The following is a 5,981-nucleotide window of genomic DNA, read 5'->3' as shown; positions in this document are numbered from 1 at the left end:
TGTGGATGGAGTAATGTTGACCATATGATGTGGATGGAGTAATGCCTTTGGGACCTTCATTTGGTGATGAGGTATGACTCAATATAAGAAGTAACTGCTGATAACATCTATTAATTAGAACATGGAATGTACAAGGTATGAATTTAGGAAAATTAGAAGTCATCAAAAACGAAAAGGAAGGCATACAGATCAATGTCCTTGGCGCTAGTGAAATGCAATGGACTGGTACTGCCATATTGGATGAATCCTGTGGTTTATTATGCGGGGATGACAAATGCAAGAGGAATGATGTTGCATTCATCTTCAAAAAGGACATTTAAAAATAGATCTTGACGTGCACCGCTATCTGTGATAGGATAATATCTATCCTCCTACAAGGAAATCCACTCAATACCGATCTTGTTCAGTTTTATGCACCAGCCACTAGAGCTAGTGTTGTGGAAACAAGATTAGGAAGCTCTTTGGTCTGTAATTGATCAAACATGCAATTAAGATGCATTGGTATTTAACTACTGGGGTGCAAACATTGGAAACAAAGAGGAAGGGAAAGTAGTTGGAAGATATGATGTAGGTGATAGAAATGAAGTGAAGCTGAAGATTGCGTGATAGAATTTTGCCAGAATTGGGTTCTCGTACCAGACTAGGATATTTTGACTGCCATCGCTGCGTAGTAGGTCTTTAAAGCAGAAATATGAGACTTCCTATTTTGGTCTTCATTATTAGTACTTGGCCTTGTCCTTCCTTTCCTGATAAAATTGGTGGTTTGTTTTTCTGTCTCTTTAAAGAATGATGTTGGAATCTGGATGGGAATGGCATTACAGCTGTAGGTCACTTTGGATAGTATTAATATTTTTACAGTGTTATGTCTTATTCATGGGCATAGATTCTTCCGTTATATAGATCTATCTTTTCTGCCTTCTTGTGGTAGTGTTGTGTAGTTTTCTTTGTACGGGTCCTCTGTTTCTCTGGTTATATTTATTCTTAAATATTTTATCATTTGGGATGCTGTTGGTAATTATTAATGCTATTGTTAGTTGTTTTCCTGGTGTCCGTTTCAGCATTCTCTTTGTTAGTATAAAGGAATCTGATGTTGATCTTGTACCTTGCCATTTTGGTAAAACTTTCTATTCGTTCTGGTCATTTTCTTGATACATCTCTGGGATTTTCTATGTCTTGGATCATGTCATTGGCAAATAGTTCAACTATTTTTGTTGTTGCCAATTTGTATGCCTTTAATTTCTCTTTCTTGCCTCATAGTTCTGGCTAAGACTTATAGCACAATATTGAATAGGCATGATGATAAAGGATATTCTTGTCTGGTTCCTGTTCACAAGAGGAATGCTTTCAGCTTCTGATAGCCATTGGTTTCTCATATGTTCCCTTAACCATGGTGAGAATATGTCCTTTCTGTTTCTAGTTTGTGAGTGTTATTATCAAGAAAGGGTGTTTATTTTGTTAACTGCTTTTCCTTCCTTCCTTCCTTCCTCCTTCCCTTTCTTCCTTACCTCCTTCTCCTCCTCCTCTTCCTCCTCCCTCCTCTTCTTCTGTCTGTCTGTCTGTCTGTCTGTCTGTCTCTCTCTCTCTCTGAGCAACATGGAGCAAATGCGCTACTCTGCTCACTAGCTTGGCAGGACTTAGGCACTCACTACCTGTCTCCTGGCAGGTGTAGTTCCCTATTTGTTGAGAGCAGCTGCTGGCAGATTGGGCAGGTATAGGTTGACATCTATAGTTGATCAAGTGGTGCAGAAGCAGTTGAGGGCTCTTGCCTCAGAGTGAGGCTGTAGAAGTTGTGCGTGCAGCTTGGTAGTGTTGGGCATGGTTTCAGTCTCCTTTCAGGTGGGATAAGACAAAACAAAAGCAACAAGAACAGCAGTACTTTACAAACAAACATAAAATACAATAAAATAATAGCTTAAAAGCAAAAAAAAACAAACAGGAAAGGAAAGAGGTAAAGAAGGCACAGAAGAAAGATAAAAAGGGAAAAAAAAGAAACCATAAGAGGAAAAAATATAAGGGAGGGGATGGAAGGGCAAATGACTAACCAAATATAACAACCACAACAAAACAAACAAAAATATGAAAAGAACAATAACAGCCAAAAAAAGTATGTGGGTGGGGGGTGGGGAGAGAAAACTAAAGCAGGGGCAGGGGGGCCTGGGCAGGGGCAGGATACCCTTTTGGCACTCCTGCCAGTCAAAGAGATAGTGAACGACAAGGCACTTGTGGGTTTTTGTTCTCTGCCAGTTTGGGAGGCCATAGGGGTAGGATGTCCAGAGTTTCTGCTGGCCTAGGAGATGACTGGGGTAGTGCACCTGGTTCCAGGTGGAGTTTCTACAAAGGGGTCAAAGGAGGTGGCTGCAATCATGGTACCTGGTCCTGAAATGAATTCCTGCCATCCCCGAGGGTGGCTATGGGCAGCCTATCTGGCCCTGCACATTCTCCAGACCTGAGGAAGTGGAGAGTCCATGTATCCAAATATGGGGGTGGTGTGTACACAGTACCCTATCTATAGGGTAATCCGCTGACCTCCAGCAAAGCAGAATTTGCACAGAGGATGGTGTTACTAGCTGGCAGTGTCTTAGCTTCCAGTTGCCAGCTCAACATTATGGAAATGAGCACCATAGATCGCTAGGCAATGGAAGGGTAGGGAAGGTGGGGGGGATGTATTCCCTTAGTCTCTGTTACAAAGTACAGCCATCAATCAAGACCTGGCCTTGATCAAATGCAAGGAAGCTGGCTGTCCAGAGTCTGGTCAGTTCTAGAGTTAGGGCCCTAAGAATTCTCCATTGTACCAGTGCCACTGACTCAAATGTCCAGGTACTGCTGTGGGTGTATAGTTCCACCCCTATTTTCTGACTACCTCCCTGCACTATGGTTGCCTGGATGGAACCCTAGGGCTCTCTCCCGCCTTCCTGCACTTTCCCTGCCTTGGATCCAGTTTATGATCGACTCACCTTAGAACGAGGGATGCCATTGCTGATGCCAGATGGATCTTCACTGAGAGCAGGAATACCAGAAAGATGCTGACTTGTCTTTAATTGACTCTGCAAAGGCATTTGACTATGTCAACCATAATAAACAATGGATAACCTTGAGAAGAATGAGAATTCCAGAACACTTCATTGTGCTCCTAAGGAACATGTACATAGTCCAAGAGACAGTTGTGCGAACAAAACAAGTGAATAATCCATGGTTTAAAATCAGGAAAGGTGTGCATCAGGGTTGTATCCTCTTGCCATACTTGTTCAATCTGTATGCTGAGCAAATAACCAGAGAGGTTGGATTATGTGAAGAAGAATGAGGCATCAGGAGTAGAGGAAGGCTTATCGATAACCTGAGCTATGCAGATGACACAACCTTGCTTGGTGAGAGTGAGGAGGCCTTGAAGCATTTGCTGATGAAGATTAAGGATCGCAGCCTTCAGTATGGACCACTAATCAATGTCAAAAAGACCCAAATCCTTACACTTGGACCAATCGGTAACATCATGAGGAAAGGTTAAAGTTGTCAAGGATTTTGTCTTGCTTGGATCCATGATCAATGGTCCATGAAGCAGCAGTCAAGAGATCAAAAGACATTCTGCATTAGGTGAATCTACAAGACCCTTTAAAAGTATTGAAAAGTGAGGGTGTTACTTTGAGGATAAGGTGGGCCTGGCCCAAACCATGTATTTTCCATTGCCTCATACACATGTGAAAGTCGGACGCTGAATAAGGAAGATGGAAGAAGAAGTGATGAACTGTGATGCTGGAGCAGCAGATCGACAGTACCGTGGACTGCTAAAAAGACAAACTAATCTGTCTTGCAAGAAGAACACATGGCCAGTGTGCTCCTTTGAGGCAAGACTGGCAAGACTTTGTCATACGTACTTTGGACACATTGTCAGGAGACATCAGTCCCCGGAGAAGGTAGAGTGGAGGGTAGTGAAGGAGAGAAAGGCCTTCAACGAGATGGACGGACACCGTGGCTGAACACAGGAACCATTGTGAGGATGGTGCAGGACCGTGCAGTGCTTCATTCCACTGAGCATAGGGTCGCTATAGGTCGGAGCCGACTGGATGGAATCTAACAACAAGAACAACAAGACTACTTTGCTTCCCTCCGGGCTTGTCTACACAGTATCTTTGTCTCCTCATAGAGATTCTGTGATGTTGCCTTTCTCTGCCCCTCACCTGGGAATACGATTCACTTTATTTCAAGATGTTCATGTGATGCTGAGCTGGCCGGCAGGGCGCCTATAATATCTTAATTCTCCTTGCTTGCTATTTTCATTCTAGTTACATGCCAGTTTCTCTTTCCCTGTTCATCTGCTTCTTTACCCTTCTGTTTGTTGTTCTGGGTTTACATATGGCCATTTGTCTCTGTTTCACGGTTACGATAGAGGCTGTGTGTGACTCGGCCACCATCTTTGGCCATCTCCATCCTATTAGTCTTTGGACTTCCTGCTCATGGAGACTCTCAGTGTCCTGAAATTCTTCCCATCCTCAACTCAATCTAAAATTCACTTACTTGATTTGATGACTCTAATTCCCTCTAGAATATAAACTGTTATTTGGGTCTATTTCATTCACATTTGTATTCCCTCCAGCCAGCTCAAAGCCCAGCATATGGTAGGTACTCAATACATATTGATAAGTGAATGTACTAATGAATAATTCACTATAAACTTCAATTAAAAGATGAGATCTTGAAACTCAGAAAGTTTAAGGAACTTTCTCAAGGACACACAGCTAGAAAAGAGAAAAGCTAAACTTATCTATTTTTATTTTATCTGAAAGTAAACAAAATATTGACTGCCCTATATAATTCTGGGCTTACTCTTATGGAATAATGTCATATTCTAGTACTGGGGCTAAAGTAAAGTATCTCACTCAAATTGATCATTATGGTCAGGTTGTCTTTAGAACACAGGGTCACTATAGGTCATTGTATAGTTATAATGAGGAAGTCAGAAAGTTATGAAAGGAGAGGGAAGTTGTGGGGGAATTGAGAACTAATAATAATGAGTATAAGAATTTAAAAATATATTCTACCATTGATTGCGATGATGATTATACAACTCTTTTAAAATATTTAAACCATTGAATTGGATGGTGTGTTAGTTTGGGTAGACTAGAGAAACAAATCAATAGACACTCATATGTGTATAAGAAAAGAGCTTTATATACAAGAGCAGTTGAATATTGAGAAAACATCCCAGCCCAGCCCAGATCAAATCCATAAGTTTGATATTAGCCCACCTGTCCAATACTAGTCTATAAAGTCCTCTTCCGACTCATAAAACACATACAATGATGCCTAATGCAGGAAGGTCACAGGCCAGTGGGTGGGAAGTCTTGTGGAGTTAGTGGCATTGTAAGCATCTCAGCATTGGCAGGGGTCTCCATGTGGCTTCTCCAGCTCCAGAGGTCTGGCTGCATCAGCCTCCCTCCATGTGTCTTCTCCGCAGGGATGTCTCACAGGGAGTGAGCATGTGTCCCCCCTCCAGCGAGCTATTTATCTCCTTAGTACCTCCAAACGAGGTCATCAAGTGGCTACCTGATTGACAGCTAGACTCCTGTTACTTCACTCTGAATCCTCAAAATGACACCAGATTATGTAACTACCACATATAGTATGTGAGTTATATGTCAATAATACTGTTTAAAAAAAGACCCAATACATATGAGGCCTGTTAAATACTAATGTAACCTTACTGTGTGTGTTAACAGAGCCAAATAAAGAAAGCGTTAGTAAAATGTAGACAGGCAGGAGACTGGGCAGGCTTGGAAAAAAAAAACCAGGGGTAGGGGGACAGATATGGATATATTCAGCTCAGCAGTGTACAGTGAGATAAAAGATTGAACAATAAAAGTTTTTCTTTTCGTCAATTGAAGTATGCTTCTCATACAACAAAATGCATAGTCCTTAAATAAGCTATTAAAATAATTTTGATAAATTGTATACATCACCCAAACAAGATGTACCATATCCCCATTGCT

The sequence above is a fragment of the Echinops telfairi genome, unplaced genomic scaffold (genome assembly GCF_000313985.2).
Source record: "Echinops telfairi isolate 266 unplaced genomic scaffold, ASM31398v2 ScPeMD7_5;HRSCAF=22, whole genome shotgun sequence".
NCBI classification, from domain to species: domain Eukaryota; kingdom Metazoa; phylum Chordata; class Mammalia; order Afrosoricida; family Tenrecidae; genus Echinops; species Echinops telfairi.
Note: the sequence above shows the minus strand (reverse complement) of the source record.